Source organism: Lithobates pipiens, unplaced genomic scaffold (genome assembly GCF_037356315.1).
Source record: "Lithobates pipiens isolate NorthernLeopardFrog02 unplaced genomic scaffold, aLitPip1_a1.2 Scaffold_25, whole genome shotgun sequence".
In the NCBI taxonomy this organism is placed as follows: Eukaryota; Metazoa; Chordata; class Amphibia; order Anura; family Ranidae; genus Lithobates; species Lithobates pipiens.
Window position 1 is genome coordinate 191,604,567 of NW_027507787.1, and position 18,378 is coordinate 191,622,944.

General features: G+C 41.8%; 1 protein-coding gene across 4 annotated transcripts in view; it reads left to right on the forward strand.

Moving 5' to 3' along the window:
• Positions 1 to 18,378, forward strand: part of BTRC (beta-transducin repeat containing E3 ubiquitin protein ligase) — a 346,883-nt gene that overhangs the window by 4,480 nt on the left and 324,025 nt on the right. The gene's annotated exons all lie outside the window — the stretch shown is intronic.

Genomic DNA, 18,378 nt, shown 5'->3' on the forward strand with positions numbered 1-18,378 from the left:
CGGGACTACGTTCAGGCTAGTAGCCAATAGCTTTGGTCTAGGAATTTGATCTGAGCATGCGTGGCACTTTGTCCATCGAAGTAGGATACACATGATCAGAGTATGTCCGATCGGAGCATTTTGTCTGAAAATTTTACGGACAAGTTGGAAAACTCCGACGGAAACAGTCCGATGGAGACCACACACAGTTGGTCTATCCGACAAAATGGTCTGATACGACACATTCTATCGGAACCTCCGACCGTGTGTACAAGGGCTTAGACATTTAGTAGTAGCAGCCACATGCTTTTTTTTTTTTTTTGTATCACCTGCCATCATGGAGTTAAAAAACAAAACAAAAAAAAAATGAAAAATTGACTAACTTTATAGTACAAAAAAAAGAGCAGATTATCGCTACTATAAGGGGTTCATTTATATAATAAATGCACCCAGAAGTAGTGTATATATATATATATATGTAGTAGTAGTGTGTGTGTGTGTGTGTGTGTGTGTGTGTGTATATATATATATATATATATATATATATATATATATATATATATATATATATATATATATATATATATATATATATATATATATATATATATATATATATATATATATATATATATATAGGAATTTATAACTAGGAGTCGGACATGAAGGGTAGAAGGGAGATATAAATCTTATAATAAAGTAGTACTAAAAGCTGACTTTTTTTTTTATGGATATGATCATTTTAAATATAATGCACAATACTGGTAAAAGTTTACTTTAAATGTATTATTAATGCATATCTTAGAATACTTGGGAGACGAGCGCTGTGTCTGGGATAGTGTGGAAAGCGAATCCCAGAAGTGACGTCTGTTAGGAACTTCCCTTGTGATCAGTAAAAACTCCAGGTGTTCTTGAGAAGCAAACAATTTATTTCTGATGTGGCCCACAACAGGGAGACATGCTTACAGGACAAGCTGCAGGAAAAAAGTCTCAACAAAAAAAGGTGTCCCGCCTTCACATACCCCACAAGAATAACATCTCTATGCTTCTATTGGCTGAGGGAACATAAATAACGTTGTCATGGTACGAACTGATACCTTTTATTAGCTATCCATGTTCCGTACATTCTTAGGCTATCATATTTAGTTAAATCTAATCATCCTACTTACTATGGAGTTAATTAGGACAAAACAATACAATGAGTTAATACAATAATGTGCTCAGAAGTAAGCTTTTTAACAAATCAGTCTCAGGACTATTGTTTTTCTAATAGTCACACAATAAACATTTAAAACTTTTCTAACATTCCTCCTCTTTGTGTGACTATTTTATCTCAACACATTTCGATGAAAGTCCCTGTGTTATACACTTTCGGACTGTATGTCATTAAGTTGAGCTTCAATGTCCACATAGGTCTCCTCAGAGGTAGAGAGGGTTTGATACATTGTTCTTGAGACTGCAGTTTCAATGAGTTTTTGTGAAAGTCCTCGAATACAGGGAATGCAGCAGCATCCGCAAGTGACCAAAACAGCCAAAGCCACAGCGATTGAGATCAAACATGATGTGATAAATCCAGTCCATTTACCGAACCATCCTTCAAGCCAGGTTGTGAATGGATCATTAATACCTGAGTTTTCCGCCAATTCATTCGATAGCGCAGTCAGTCCTTCCAAGGCTCTGGTCACTGTCCCTCCAGGAGCTGTATTGTTGGGGATAAAAGTACAACACATGCTACCAAATATTTTGCATACCCTCCTCTTTCAGCTAAGACCATATCTAAAGCCATTCGGTTCTGCCAGGCCATTAGAGATGTGGGGGCCAACTGTTCTGCTAGGCCCTTCACAGCATCCCTAGTATAGTTTACAAATCGTTGTTGGTTATAATATATAATTAATCCAGTCAACATTTTTATCTATAGTCACCCACCAGAGAAGAGACTCAAACCCAGCTGTCGCCTAATTCCTGGCTTTAAACTCGTCCGGCACCCCGCGAGGAACCCCAATCTCATCTATGTAGATCTGAGAGTCAAATGACCCCAAGGGAGAGGTGTCCCTACGATACTGCCGGTGACTCTTAGTCCACGGGGATTCTGACAGGATTCTCAGGGGCATAGCCAGCTGGACCATAGAGCAATCCCCTCGGGCATTGGCCGGTAGTCTAGCTCGCAGTTTCTTATCCCCACACATCCACCAGACATCAGCTCTCTGAATGTCATGTTCAACCCAGTCACCATTGTCCGTGTTAATCCTCTCCACACAGTAGTCATCAGGTAGTGACCCAAGATCCACCGCTCTACGGTTCCCTGGGAGTGCAAAACAAGTAAAGTTGCCCGGATAAGTGGTAACCGCTGGAGGTATCTGAGGTCTCTGTACTGGGGGAAACAACAAACTCAATGTGTGACAAGTAGAATTTGTTTCAGGTTTATAGCTCTTATTATACAATTGCAACATACATTTTAAACCTTCTGGATCTGTATTGTGATCTAGAGGAAAAGGAACTGTTGCTAAATGTGGTCTGGCTCCTGCACAAACTAAACAGTTTTCCTTTTTCAGAGTTCTAACCGTATACCTCAACCATTCTAACCACTCATTTTTTTCTTGGTAGCCCGTCTCCAAAGCTATGGCATCTTCTATTGTTACGTTAGTGAATCTTATAGTTATACTCAGAACTTCTATTTTAGTATGGCCTTCTTCTTTCCCTTCTGAGTCTACTTTTTCCTGTTGTTTAATTTTATTAGGTGGTAATACCTCAAGGGAAAATTTTCCTGAGGGGTCAGTTCCTGACACCCATGCTCCCATGGAATACAACCGCTGATCTTCCTTCCTCGGCTCCTTTAATGTTATTAATTGTTGGTTACAGTTCTTACTATTTGTGCAGGGGGAGTTGGCCGCTTTTGTGATTATGAGTCTCTCCTTTTATACCACTCTTTTTAGCCCCTGGTTGATTATACCCCCAATCTTGATGCACTGTAGTCCACAGGGCCTGATCCCATGCTTGACATCCTGCCTTATTCCAGAGCCAGCAGATATATTTATCTGCCCATAGAAGTCCTCTAGCCCCAGTTGTATCCCTACAATCTGCAATCTGACAGAAGTCTACCAGTATAGTGCTAGTTATTCCCTCTATAAAGTTTTAGATTTAATGCTTTTCCTGTTCTTTCCTAATTCAAAGGTTCCTCTACTCTTCCATAACGTATAACCCCTCTTATGGATGCCTCTCCTAGAGTCACCAGTAACCCAAGGATAATTACTGTCCCTTTCATCCTAACCAGCTACAGAGTTCCAGCGGATAGGATAGGGGAGTTGGAAGGGGAGGGAGACTTCACCGGTTTGAGACAAGTCCCACCTTGTGTGAGACCTCCCTTTGTAGCCGGATTTCTGGACCTCTTGTAGCCAACTGGCCCTACTCTGCCTGTAAAACCTTCTTACAATGGGACTGGTGAATCCAGGTAGACCTCTCTGCTATCCTTATAGCCGTGGGAGTGATGAGAAGAACTTGATACGGTCCCTCCCACTTAGGTGAGTGCCAATGCTTTCTCTTTATTATTTTTACCAGGACCCAGTCTCCAATATGGATTTTCTCTTCTCCTTGGATTGGACCTTCTGGAATAGAACAGACTTCATTAATTTGCTTCTGTTTCAACAGATTAGACATATATTCTGATAGAGTACGTTCAGATTCTTCAGCTGGTGTTTCATTTGGCAATAAGGGTATTTTATATGGCCTTCCATATATTATTTCAAATGGGCTCAAACCTTCTTTTGTGGGTGTAATATGCATACTAGTCACAGCTACTAGTAGGCAATACATCCAATTATTTTTACCTATTTCTTCCATAGCTTTTCTCAGTTTGCTTTTTAGAATGCCATTATATCCTTCTACCAATCCAGCTGATTGGGGATGATAGGCACAATGGTATTTCCCTTTAATTCTCATCACTTCTGTCAAATGTTGTATATTTGTTAATTACAAAATGGGGTCCATTATCACTGTAAATCCTTTCAGGGATTCCAAATCTAGGAATAATATCTCTTAGTAATGCTTTGGCTACAGTCTGTGCATCTGCACTTCCTGTCAGGAATATCTCCACCCATTTGGTCAGGGTGCCTGGGTACCAAACAATATTCCTTCCTTTCACATTTGTCTAATTCAATAAAATCCATGCAAATGTGTTGGAATGGATATTGTGGTGTGGGGAACTTCCCTTTCTGAGGTCTTATACCTCCCTGAGCATTGTGTCTTGCACATATAAGACATTGAGAGCAAAAAGTTTTTGAGTAGTTTGTGAATCCATAGGCTGTACATACTTTATTTAACATCTCAGTCATCCCCCTGTTTGACACATGCGTTACTCCATGTGTGAATACTGCTGCATACCCAAATAAAGATTTTGGTAATACCGGTTTCCCTTCAGGTGATGTGTAAATGTCATCAATTATTGTGCAACCCTTTGTTTTCCAATATTGTTTTCCCCAGGGGGGGCATTTTGCTGCATATCAGTAAGGACTGTATGATCTATCACTATGATTTCTCGTCATTATTTTATGTGCAGCTTCATCTGCCCTTTTATTTCCCTTTGAGATGGGGTCCGTATATTTTGTGTGTGCTTGACATTTGCAGATTGCAAGCTTTTTTGGTAACTGTATTGCATCTAGGAGTTCTAAAATGAAGTCCGTATGTGAAATTGGTTTACCACTGGAGGTGACCATCCCCCTGTTTTTCCATTGTTGTGCAAAAACATGTACTGTTGAAAAGGCATATTGACTGTCAGTGTATATGGTTACAGATTTTCCTTCTGACAGTATACATGCTCTTGTCAGTTCTACAAGTTCTGCAACTTGTGCTGAATAATGTTTTGGTAGTGGCCCCGCTTCCGAAATCTCATCCTGTGTCACTACTGCATATCCTGTTGCATTTGTGCCATCTGGATTTTTCTTACTAGAACCATCAACAAAAAGTATCATGTCAGGGTTAGATAACGGTATATCTTTCAGATCACTTCGTGGCAGTACCTTTTCAGCGATGGCAACAGTGCAGTCATGTTTATACCCATCAGTAGGAAGTGGTAGTAGCGTGGATGGGTTTAATGTAGTACACCTCTGTATTGTTAAGTGCGGTTGTGTCAAGAGTATTGTCATACAGGAAAGGTGTCGTGCTGGGCTCAAATGTGATATCTTTTGCTGTAACAGGATAACAAACACTGCATGTGGTACCTTTTCAGTTAGTAAAGTTGAATAAAGACACCAGTCCATCCGGTTTGGCCTGAGTGAGTGTCTAGCCCCTACCCCTGTACACCCACATCGTTCTCCACCCCCAAGGATCCAACGTCCCCATTCATATACCAGGGCCAAACCGGGACAGAAGCCAATCAACCCACCTGCATGTCCCCGGAGTGCGGGAGGAAACCAGAGCACCCGGAGGAAATCCACGCAGGCACAGGGAGTACATGCAAACTCCAGGCAGGCAGCGTCATGATTGGGATTCGAACCAGTGACCCCCTTCACTGCTAGGCGAGAGTGCTAACCACTACACCGCTGATGCTACCAGTGCTTGTACACAGGGTGGAAGTACTCTCGTTGCACTGTCTATTTCTGTAAAGTAATCCTTCCTCTAAAACCACCTGTGCCTCTCCCTCTATGAGACCCCTCTTGTTCTGCCTCAGCAGTGTACTCTTCTGCATCCTCCTCTCCTTCATCACCTTGCATAAAAACCTTTACTTTCACATTCTTTTTTGCTTTTGCTTTCAAATACTTCTCAGAATGCTTAGCATATTGTAAAACATCTAAAACTGATGCAGTTCGGTAAGTAACCATGTTTTTAACAATGTAATCCTTATGATCCTGTTTCAATCCATTTAAAAAAGCAATATTTAGCTGTTGCTGATATGCACTATTCACATCCTCAGCTTCGGGGAGCCCGGAGAACACTCTAAAAATCTCTCGTAATTTATTTAGGTAGTCACTGACACTTTCTTTGTCTTCTTGTACTGTCATATTTATTTTTTGCCAATCAGTCCGTTGTACCCATCTAAGCTGGCATCTGTTCAGTAGGGCAGTCAACCTGTTTCCTAAGTCTGGGCTTTCTGGAGGCAATGGATCCCCCCGTCCATGTGCATTTGCTGGGGCGCAGGGGTGTTCCTCACCGTCCTCCACACCATACCTAATAGGAGGTTTACTTCGTCTCTTGGCTCCTGCTGGGGCACCTAGTGCATGAGTTATGGCGTCAGTTAATGTTTCAAGGATCGATCTGTTCATCTCCAGGACTGAACTACTGTCTGGAGAAATTGAGGAAGTGGAGTTGGGGTTTTGTTCAGAGGCGGTTCCTTTGACAGGGGTGGATGTCACAGGGAAGGTGTTACTCTGGGCAGTTACTTGCACCTGAGGGGGAGGACCATTATAGGGAGGTGGTCTCTGGGTATAGCAGATGAGATCATCCTCTTTGTCCACTAGGGGCAATTGGGCTTGGAATTTTTCCTTTGTTCTTCCTTCTACCCTAATTCTAGCATGCTGAAGCCAATACTCCACCATTTCCAACCCATACCTTTTTTGAACTTAGCCTTTTGACTTTATAAATGTACCCAAATATAAACAGCATTGCATCATCAACTCCAATCCAATATAAATATTTACTTTAAGACTATTATTCAGACTTTCTTTCCCACCAAAAGTCCTAATATTTTCACAGATGCACAAATTAACCTCTGTCAGGCAATCTGCATTTTCTTGTTTCCGAGAAACAGCTTCTTGACCATCATAGCAATGAAAACATTCTCAGCCTTTTTTTTTTTTTCTTTTCTTTTCACATTCATCAAGCCACCTGATAATAATTCTACACATTCTATTTACTCCAAAGTGCAATCTACCTTCTTTTTCTTTTATGCTAAGTTTCAATATTTACAATATAACCCTTCTGTATTGTCATAGCTAATCAAGGGTTAACTTTTACAACTTCTTGCAGGAGCAGGAGCAATCCTTACATGAGGGGAGGGGGAGGGGGAGAGAGAGTTCAGTGCCTAGGCTTCTTATCTTCTGAGAAATACCAGCACAAAAAACATGTACACGAACAAAGCAATACAAGAGAAAAAACATCAGCACTCCCCACACTATCGAGAGAATAAAAAGGGTTAAACATGAACAAAGATAAAGTAAACACACACAGAAGAAAGTTAGCCTTGCGATCTTTGTAGATCACTTAACTAAACAGCGCTTAAATAGTCAGGCATTCAACCTCTGACATTCGGTATACCTCAAATCTTTTTGTTATCTGTCCGGACAGCGGGCGACGTAATTTTTTACCTTAGACAACGTCCCCAAGTGTCTCTGTCTACGAGCACTGGATCATCTAGATATTATACGATCAATACCAATGTCGGCAATTACAACACATTAAACCAGAAGCAAAGAAGAAAAGACTCTTAATTTAAATTATTCTTAATTCTTTCTATCTTACCTCTCAAACACCTGGACTGGATCACACAAGGTTCGGAAACAGACAGTGGAATCCAGATCTTTTTGCACCCCGCCCCTTTTTCACCAAATTACATTGATTGGGGGGACTTTTAAGCGTTCGGTGAGCTTCAAAGTCCAATACTCACCGAAGTTTTGTCGGGGCAGTCTGATCTGAAAACCAGCGTGTTGCTTCCGGCTCGAAAGACCAAAAATGTTAGGAACTTCCCTTGTGATCAGTAAAAACTCCAGGTGTTCTTGAGAAGCAAACAATTTATTTCTGATGTGGCCCACAACAGGGAGACATACTTACAGGACAAGCTGCAGGAAAAAAGTCTCAACAAAAAAAGGTGTCCCGCCTTCACATACCCCACAAGAATAACATCTCTATGCTTCTATTGGCTGAGGGAACATAAATAACGTTGTCATGGTACGAACTGATACCTTTATTAGCTATCCATGTTCCGTACATTCTTAGGCTATCATATTTAGTTAAATCTAATCATCCTACTTACTATGGAGTTAATTAGGACGAAACAATACAATGAGTTAATACAATAATGTGCTCAGAAGTAAGCTTTTTAACAAATCAGTCTCAGGACTATTGTTTTTCTAATAGTCACACAATAAACATTTAAAACTTTTCTAACAACGTCAGTGGAAGAGGACCAACAACCAATGTGGACCACAAAACAGAAGCGAGGCCATCAAAATGAGACGTGTTTTGGATCTTCTCATTGCTTCCTTCTTCAAGCTAATTGCTGGTTGTTGGTCCTCTTCCACCGACGTCGCTTCTGGGATTTGCTTTTCAGGCTATCCCAGGCAGAGCGATTGTCTCCCAAGTATCCTGAGATCTGTGGTTTCCATCTGCCGGACGCTTTTGAACAGCGCTGCCACACAGTTACACCTTTTGGTTGTCCCTGAGACACACTGGGGCTACCAGGATGCCGCATCACCTGCCATACGTGTGAACCAGGTCTAAGACGTTTAGTAACATAATGGGGTTAAAAAAAAAAAATTTGCCCTTTATAGTACAAAAAAAAGCAGATAATCACTACTGTAAGGGGTTCATTTTTTTATTGTGAAAGTAATATTTACAGTAGCGATTTGCTCTTTTTTACTATAAAGGGCTAATTTTAGTTTTATTTAACCCCATTATGTTACTAGCCGATTAATCGATTATGAAAATAGCAATCGATTAATTTCATAATCGATTAGTTGTCGATTAATCGATTAGTTGTTTCAGCCCTAATAAATATATATAATTTTTTTTTTTTAAATTTAATATCATGAATTTTATATGAATATGCATTTGTCGGCTATTATTAGCACAAGAAAAGCTAAAGAAAAATGCATCCCTTTAAATTCTATGTATGGCTTTACACTGGTCCGATGCACTTCCCTTGTGGTGTTAAAATTCCTTCTTGCTGCATTTTTGGTTAGGTAAAAAAAACGCACCAAAAATGCACCTTCCCATTGACAACACATCAATAACACACCTGTGTTACCTTTTTTGAGTCACATGACCTATGAAAAACGCACCATAAGCACAGTAAAACCGCAGCGTAATCGAGTGCATTATCGGCATCTTTTTCTCTGAATGGCAAAATACAGATAACACCGTTTTCAGCCAATATGTTTAGGCGCATCTCTACTTGCCAGTCTAGGGTTCCAGTACCACCCTCACCCATGCTGGTTCTTCACTGGTCTTTGGGTCCCTGGTGCCAGCATGTTAAGTGTGTGAAGCTGGCTGTGACTCCAGAGCCAGCCTCCCGCTATGCACCGCGCCCTGTGAATGGTCCCACAGCCTCCGGGACCTGTAATGTGTCCCAGAAGGTTGTCGGAGGGGGGCCAACTTCCGCTCGGATTGTATGGGAGCAGGTTCCTGACAAAACTAGATGCACGCTGTCCATCTTAAAAAAATAAATGAAATTCAAATGTGGTAGAGCAGGACTTTCCCTTTTGGGTGAAGTTCTGCTTTAACCAGCTGGGTAACCGGCTCCCCATACTCCGACTTTCACCCAGGAAGACGTGTGATGGGAATATATCCATGTACAGCTTTGGAGTGTCTCCACTGAGATGATCGGCCATGATCAGTCCAGCCAAGAATTTGTGTTCTCTGATTTTCTATGAAAAGCGATGGCTGATCTGAAAATCCTTGACCTTTATTTTGGATTATTAGTCTCCGAGTGTATGTAATACAAGCCAGAGAATAGCCCTAGAGTCAGAAGAAATATTGATCTGACGCGTAAGAAGCTTTTCACCAGATCCATTGTGTACACAGATCCCTTTACAGAAAAATGCCAAAGCTGCCATTGCTGATTTCCACCTGAAATGTTTATTTGCTGGTCGATATGTCGGACTAGAGTATTTTTTTGCCAACTCAGGACTAGTATAGAGATCAGGAGATGTTCTAGGCTAGTGATGTGCAGGATAGTAAAGCCAGAGGATCAGCATGACAGCCAGGGAGCTAGTCATTTCACAAGATGATCAGCAATGGCAGCCAACCTGTTTTATGACAGGTCTCCTTGAACTGATTGATGCAGGTCTCCACAAACCCCAAGTCGCCATGGCGACCAGAAGTTTTGTGCCTACACCAGGGGCACTGCTTGAATTCACCCCACACGTGCCCCCCCCCGGTATGTATCATGGGACTCGACTTGCCCATCTGTGGAACCCAGACCGGCATAATGGGGAAGGAGGAGAGAGGACACTTCCACTCTCCTCCCCTTCTAGTTTTTGACCCGGAAGTGACGTGTGACGTCACTTCTGGGTCCCCATTCACAGTGCCATGTACATTACATTACATTCACTGGAGCACAGGGGAGATGTGCAGGGTCTTTTAAACCCTAAGTATCTTATTAAAGAGAACCTGTCACCAATAAAAAACAAAACAAAAAAAAAAACAAATAGCACTTTGTTTTCTGTGTGATGGAAAAGAAAAAAGTTAAATAAAAGGAAAAGAAAAATGTTTTTATTGTAAAATAATTTACACCTAAGCATATACACAGGTACAAACGTAAACGCAGACGGCGGGGTGCCTATGCCTGAAACCGTCGATAGCGATACACATGTTACATATGAACATATACACCAGAACGTGTGCAAAAAACACAAAAACGGCTCTGGCTGTAAAAAGGTTAAAGGATAAGTTCACCTTCGGGAACATATTACATGCTCCACCTGTACACACGATCGGACTTTTTGACAACAAACATGCAAATTAGCTGTTTTGAGGCAACATCCAACCGTGTGTACGCTCCATCTGACAAACTTTTTCGGTTTTCATAGGACTTTTGTTGGCTGTGCGAACAGACAAACTTTTTGACAACATAAGTCCGATGGAGCAAAGTCCGATCGTGTCTACACAAAACCATCAGAGTTTTGTACAAAGTAAAAACACGCATGCTCAGAATCAATGCAAAAGATCAGCCAACAATACAGAAATTGACCAAAGGTGGCGCTGGAGTAATTGAACGTCCTCTTTTGAAGTGTCGTCAGTAAGTTGAAACGTCACTACGTTCGTGTTTGTTGCTGATCATGTGTATGCAATACAAAATCAAGGAGCCATCTAAAAAAGTTAGGAGCCAACGCCCTTTGTACAAAAGTCCACGGGAAAATTTGTACAAAGTCTGATCGTGTGTACAGGGGCTTTTGTTAGATAAAAAAAAAAAATTGACTCCTAACTGTTTTTAGATGGCTCCTTGATTCAAAGCAAATTTGTCAAGCCCTGAATTGCTGTATGGACAGTGTATCTGTTGGTTATTTGAAGAAATTGTAAATTTAGTACTTAAACCTCATCAACGCTAAATTTTAGGCTGATGTAAAAGACACAAATTAATGTGGAGCAGTTTTCATTTATACTTCCTTAAATTATTAATTTTTTTTAAATGTAAGCAGTGTGTAGCTGAATTGTATTTTAAGTTTCTTGTCGTCTCTACAGCAGAACGTAGACTAGGGGAGGGAGAAGCAGCACAAGGAACCAATCAGTTTTGTAGGAAGTATGATGATAGAGAGAGCAGAGTTTGGAAGTGATGAGCTCCTCAGTCTGCTGCTTCTCCTTTCACTGTTCAGTCACAGGGTGGAGATGGGATCTTTAGGAGATTCTTGTGGCTGGAAATACCAGGGGCATAAGAATAGCAGTGGCCGCTCAGCCTGTTTTTAAATAATGGGTTGACAGTGGCCGCCGCTGTTTGCGTGTAGCCACACACAAAGCTTTAAGCCCTTGTACACACGGTCGGACATTCCGATGGACAATGTCCGATAGGACCGTGTTGTCGGATAATCCGACAGTGTGTGGGCTCCATTGGACTGTTTCCATTGGAATATCCGACAGACCAAGTTTTCCAGCTGGGCTATAACACTTTCCGACAAAATGATCCGATCGGACTTTGTCCGATCATGTGTAGAGAATTCCATTCGGACAAAGTGCCACGCATGCTCAGATCAAATTCCTAGGCCAAAGCTATTGGCTTCTAGCCTGAACGTAGTCCCGTCCTAACGAAATAACGTCATCACATTAAGTACGATCGGATTTTCTGACAACTTTGTCCGACTGTGTGTATGCAACAGTTTCAGACAAAACTTGTTGTTGTCAGAATGTCCGACCGTGTGTACAAGGGCTAACTGGGGTTAGGGATGGATGTCTGAACCTGAACACAACTGACTGCATCCTGGCTCGGACAGAACCGCGGGTACCCACTTTGTGTGTGGCTACAGGTGAACAATAGCCACTGTTAGCCTGTCACAGGCTGAGTGGCTGCTGTTATTCCCATGCCCCTCCGGTCAGGTTTTTACTGCTCTCTGCGGCTCCATTAGGGAGATTTACCTTCACTTCCTGACCAGCAGACATTGGTGTTATCTAGCAGATAAAATCTGCAACAGGGACATAGAGATAAAATGGGGCAGCAGCTCTAATATTTCTCTGCATTCAAACTTAGAAACAAAGGTTTTGGTTGGAACTGCAGTGGAGAAAACACAGGTCTCCTGCTCTGCCAAACAGGGCTTTGTTATCTAGCGGAGCTTTGTAAATCTCAGGACTGGATGGATAGACAAACCCTTTGGCAGGTAAAATAGACCCATTTTATATGTACTTTTTGTGTATGTTTAGCAGCTGAATCTGAAATTTTGGTGCTGAAACCGAAAATGACAGTAAACAAAAAAAAATATATATATATATACACACACTCGCGCTCTCGCTCTCTCGCTCTCTCGCTCTCTCGCGCTCTCTCTCGCTCTCGCGCTCTCTCTCACAAAATTGAGTACATCCCCCCCCCCCCCACAACATTTTTCATTAATTTGTATCTGTTTAAATCCAAGACAGGTACAGGCAGCAGCTTCAGCTGCCCACAGTTAAAATGGTTGCAGTCAGACTCAGTGGAGGGAGATTTATGCAGAATATTTAGCAAGTACAGAATCTCAGTATATATAAGATTAGTATGCAAAGTGGTTGGAGGGAAGCTTCAGAATGGCAAAGATGTTTTTATTACAAATTATGTGAGCAGACTGCAGTTCTTGTTTTAATTACAAGCATGAAATGATTGTCTGCCATTAGTTAGCACCTTTTGGCACAAAAAAAAAAATGCATCCCTTCAAATTCTATGTATGTCTTCACATTGGTCTCTTGCGCTTCTGTTGTGGTGTTAAAAAATCTTGCTTGCTGCATTTTTGGTCAATTTAAAAAAAGAAAAGAAAAGAAAAACGCACCTCCCCATTAAAATGCATCAATAATGCACCCTTGTTAAGTTTTTGAGTAACATGACCTATGAAAAGCAAACTGTAAGCACGGTAAACATCGCATGCATTTTCAGCGCCATAATCGCCACCTCTTTTCTTTATCGGAGAAATGCAAAAAACACAATTTCGCTGCGTGTCTAGGCTCTGACTTGTGGCTCTCTTGCACATTGGTGATGTTGTCGTTGGTCATGTATGTTGGGAGATCGGTCTGGGAATAGGGAGCGATCGTGTATATCCAGATTAGTCTGAAATCAGAAAATTAAAGTCAGGAGGTAGAAGAATGCGATCATCTAAATCATTTTTCCAGATTAACTTTTTTAATTACAAAGTGAAGTCTTTGTTTTATAATGTAATCACTTGTGTAAAAGCCTCTTTTATTATCAATGTTATTGTCTTTTAACTTTGAGTATTTTTTTTTTCTGTAAGGATCCTCTTCTGAGCAGCTATAACACTGAGATTTAATTAAGAAACAGTGTATATAAAGTGTACACTGTACTGGGCAAACGGGAAATCATTTCCACGTATTTACTTTTCTGCATACTCTGTGATATGACATTGGAAGGAAGCCAAACTACCCAATGATATAACGTTCTGTGGAAGGACGATCGTTCACATCCACCGAATGTGCAGCGTGGTTCACCATTGTGCCATTGACCTTTTAGGGCACATTTACATGAGCTTTGCCTGGCATTTGGCCACAACAAAAGGGTTTTGGGGGGAAAAAAATATATATACAATTCTGTGAGTCGCCCTTATGAAATATTAACCACATCAGCCCTGGAAGGTTTACCCCCCCCCCCCCCCCATTCATGACCAGGCCATTTTTGTGCGACACGGCACTGTTACTTTCACTGACAATTGCGCGGTCGTGCGACACTGTACCCAAATACAGTTTTTGGCTTTTTTTTTTTCTTAAGACAAAGCTAAATTTTTGTAGTATTTGATTACCACTGCATTTTTTGCACTATAAACAAAAAAAAAGACTGACCATTTTGAAAAAAAAATAAAAAAAATTATATACCATATTTATCGGCGTATAACAGGCACTTTTTTTCCCCTTTTAAAATCGGGGGGAAATCGTGGGTGCATGTTATACGCTGATCCCCCACCGATTGTGAGCTTCTCTGCGGCTTTCTGCTGTTCTCGGCGGTTTTCGGCTATTTTCAGAAAGCAGAAAGCTGCCGAAATTAGCCGAGAGCTACCGAGCGCCGCCGTGATACAGGACATCCTCTCTCTCTAAACTTGGGGTGCGTGTTATAGGCCGATTAAAAAAAAAAAAAAAAATATATATATATATATAAAACATTTTATTTTGTGCTATGAAACTCGCAACAAAAAAAAAATTGAATTTCTTCATCAATTTAGGCCAATATGTATTCTGCTACATATTTTTAGTAAAACAAAAATCCCCAATAAGCGTTAATTGATTGGTTTTAGTTAATAGCGTCTACAATTTGGACAATTGGAACCTGCGTCCAATTCGCAATATTGTAAACCCAGCCTACAGGTATATTCGAAGAGGAGAGTTTACAGACTGGGAAAAAAACATCAAAAGCTCATTCAGGGAGGAGCAGAAGAAATTCTAAACACATCTAAACGCTAGATGCATTTCGGCGCATTTGATGATTAATACATTCCGGTTGTCAGAATAAATGATTCTTCTGGCCAATGGAATCCAATAATGCTCAAAAGCTTGAGGTGCCTAAACACACACGCAGTACATGACTTATGGTGCATTTTTTTTAAGCAGCTTTTCTCCTGCCAGGAGTTCTGGTGTTCAGAGGGGCAAAGTAAATGCCCTGTGTGCATGAGGCCCAATGGCACTGACTCATTCAATATAATGAACGGTAGTCCATACCTTTTATTGCACTTATTGCTACCAAGGAAAATTCCAGAAAGGGGTTCACTACAGGCTGCATGTAGTATAAGTACCAAATAATGCGATGTCTATGCTGTGCGAATTTAGCCATACAGTTTGTATAGCTGCAATCGCATCACACTCGCACCAAAATGGTGCAGGACCCCTTTTTTGTTCCCACTGGAATCATATTGCATGGGTGTTCAGACCCATGTGATCCGATTCCACGGTTCGCACTGCATTTTGTGAACCGATTTGGGGGTGTCATTAACTTTATATTGACACCCGTAGCAGTTTGCAGAGAGTAGTGTGAACTGCCTGCGATTCAGATGCGATGTAGGAACCTGCACAGGGATCGCTGTGGTTCCTGCATCACACCAATGCGAACCCAGCCTTAATGAATGACTGAGTGCAAAGTATCTGAATTGGTGGTGCCATGGGGCGGATTTCCTAAAACTGGAACATTAAGAAACAGATGCAGCTGTGTATGGTAGCCAATTGGCCTCTAACTTCAACTTCTTCAATTAAAGTGTTACTAGGTCCCTGCATTCACTATATCTGGTCTCCCGCAGTACACAGCACATGGAAATGCAATTATTTTACTAAATATAAACTGCTAAATGCCTTTTCTCATCAGCAGTATATAGCAGTCTTGTGACTTCTATCAGTGTCCAGCCAAGCATTGGTTACAGCTTGTAGGAGGAGTTTTCATTCTGATACCAAAAAAATTGCCACCACCCTCATCTATAGCTGGCTATTGCAGTGAGGCTAAAACAGGTAACAACAAAGTCTATGGAATGCCCAGGAAAAAAAACAAAGCCTACTTACCACCAGCTCGCAGACAACCACATTAACCATATGCTTTAAAAAACAGGGGTTTAGTCCGCACGCATGCGCCAGCCACATCACAGCACCCTGGTATCTGTGGTCCTACCACTAAAATATGAGTATCCCAACAATGGAGGCACATGCATTCTGATGGATAAATGAGGGCAGGTGGACTGAAGGGTAGCCCACCCCTTAAAGCGGTAGTAAACCCGCAATGTTTTTTTTTTTTTTTTAAACCTGCAAAGCAAAAGGCATAATGAGCTAGTATGCACCGCATACTAGCTCATTATGAAATACTTACCTTAGAACGAGGCCCCGACATCTGGCCCGATCCACGCCGAGGGAGCCGACATGCTCCCTCGGCGTCTCTTCCGGGTATCGCGGCTCCGGCGCTGTGAGTGGCCGGAGCCGCGATATCGTCACTCCTGCGCATGCGCGCGGGAGATTTCAGTCCGGCCGCACGAGCGCTGCCGGATTTTCACGGAGAGAACCCCCTTGTGCGCATGCGCCGCTGCAGTCAGCGGCGCATACCGAGGGGAATATCTCCTAAACCGTACAGGTTTAGGAGATATTTTTTTTACCTACAGGTAAGCCTTATTATAGGCTTTCCTGTAGGTAAAAGTTAAAAAAATGACCATACTACCACTTTAAAGGTACAGCAGCACACGAAACACCCAGCAAATAGCACAATGGCTGCAAAGGTGTTGGTGTGTTGCTGGACCAATACAAGTTTTCATTCTGCCTATGATGCTGCATGACCCTGTGGCTGGACAGTGATTGGCCCTGTGCTGATCACATGCATTCCTAAGGAAAAAAAAAAAACTCTTTAGCAATACACACCAATCTGAGCATGTGCAGAGTGACTCTAAAGGCTCTGTTCTTTTTTACACAATGTGGAGGATTAACCCCTTAGGTTCCACAGTGAGTATAAAAAGCATGCTTTACTGCATATACACACTGATTTGACTGTTGTGGTTTTAGTAAGACTTTAAGTTTTGACAATAAAACCTGGAAGCTGTTTGGTATTTATGTAGTGCTGCACCAGATTTTGCACTCTCCAGTTTTAGTAAATCCCCTCACCATGTGTCAAACGCTTTTACTGTTAATCCTCAGTTGGCGCTACACACATCACAGATTTCCACCCATTAGCCCTGCACAAACAGGAATATATACAGTACATACGTGATATACTTGCTCATCTTTCCACCCCTCGGATTGTCACTGATTACGTCAGGTCGTCCATGTGTTAGATTGTAGCCAATACTTGCATTGCTGTTCCAATAACGATCAGGTAATGATGGTGTGCACCTTGTGAAGCCTGATAGGTGTGATTCAATTCTAATGGGGAACACACCAATACTGCTGCAGATATTTGCAAGCACCTCTAGTCGCCTGCACTGCATGCTTGCAATAGTTTAACATCCATGGCAATCTTTAGCATCAGGTCTGTTTTTCATGATAGGTGCATGTACCTGATTTTAAAATGGGTAACAAGTACAGGAATATGTTGCCCCTTGAGATCACCATTCCCTTCCTGCTTCTGAAAATGCCCTTGCCTGCTTTCCTCTCCAGAAGATATGGACATAACCATAACTATTCTTAAAGCTGTCCACCTATGCTTACTAACCTGTGTAAGAAAGATCTATGCTTGCCTATTTTCAGCTCGCTCTTGTCCAGTCACGTGATCTCCCCTGTGTCTGCCAGTTGCGGCTGCAGGGGAAAGGAGAGAGCGCTCAACAACATCTTAATAAAGTTTAAACAGTGATGTCACCCATAGGCTTTAATGACCCATCCATTGTTGGCGCCCCCTCTCCTCTCCAGTGTAGCCGTGGTGGCTGACACGGTAGATCATATGACCAGGCTGAAAATGGGTAAGTGTACAGATTTTTCTTACACAGGTTAGTAAGCACGGGTATAAAGAGGGGGTATGGGACAGTACCAAGAGTAATTAGGGATACATCCGGAATTTCACTTTAAGGGTCCGGGTCAGTATCTACCAGCCATTCTCAACCAGTATTCCTCGAACTTTAAGGTTCCTCCTGAAGTTGCTAGAAGTTCTTTGACATTTCTGTTTCGCCTACACTGACCACTAGGGATGAGCTCAGGCATGTTCGCATGGTCCACGTGCAGAGCCTGCCAAGAAGTCGTCTCAGCGCTGTGCTAATCACAGGCAGTGAGACATTTGCTGATCTCTGCAGTCGCGCATCGGGACAATGTCTCACTGCCTGTGATTAGCGCAGCGCTGCGCCAACTTCCTGGCGGCCTCTGCAGGTGGACCATGCGAACACGCCTAAGCTCATCCTTACTGACCACCAGTGCAAAGCTGGCAGTTTTCAACTAACCCCCAATGTAAGTGGTCTCTTTAACGCTAACCAGACACCACAACACCAACACCACAATTTTTACTGTTTGTCTTTGTTCATTTTATGAATATTACAGAAAGTAATTTTGTTGTATATAATTAGGAGGTTTTGGTCTTGGTTTCAAATATCCTAGGTATACCACAGTCCTCTTTTCATTTTTTTTCTTTTT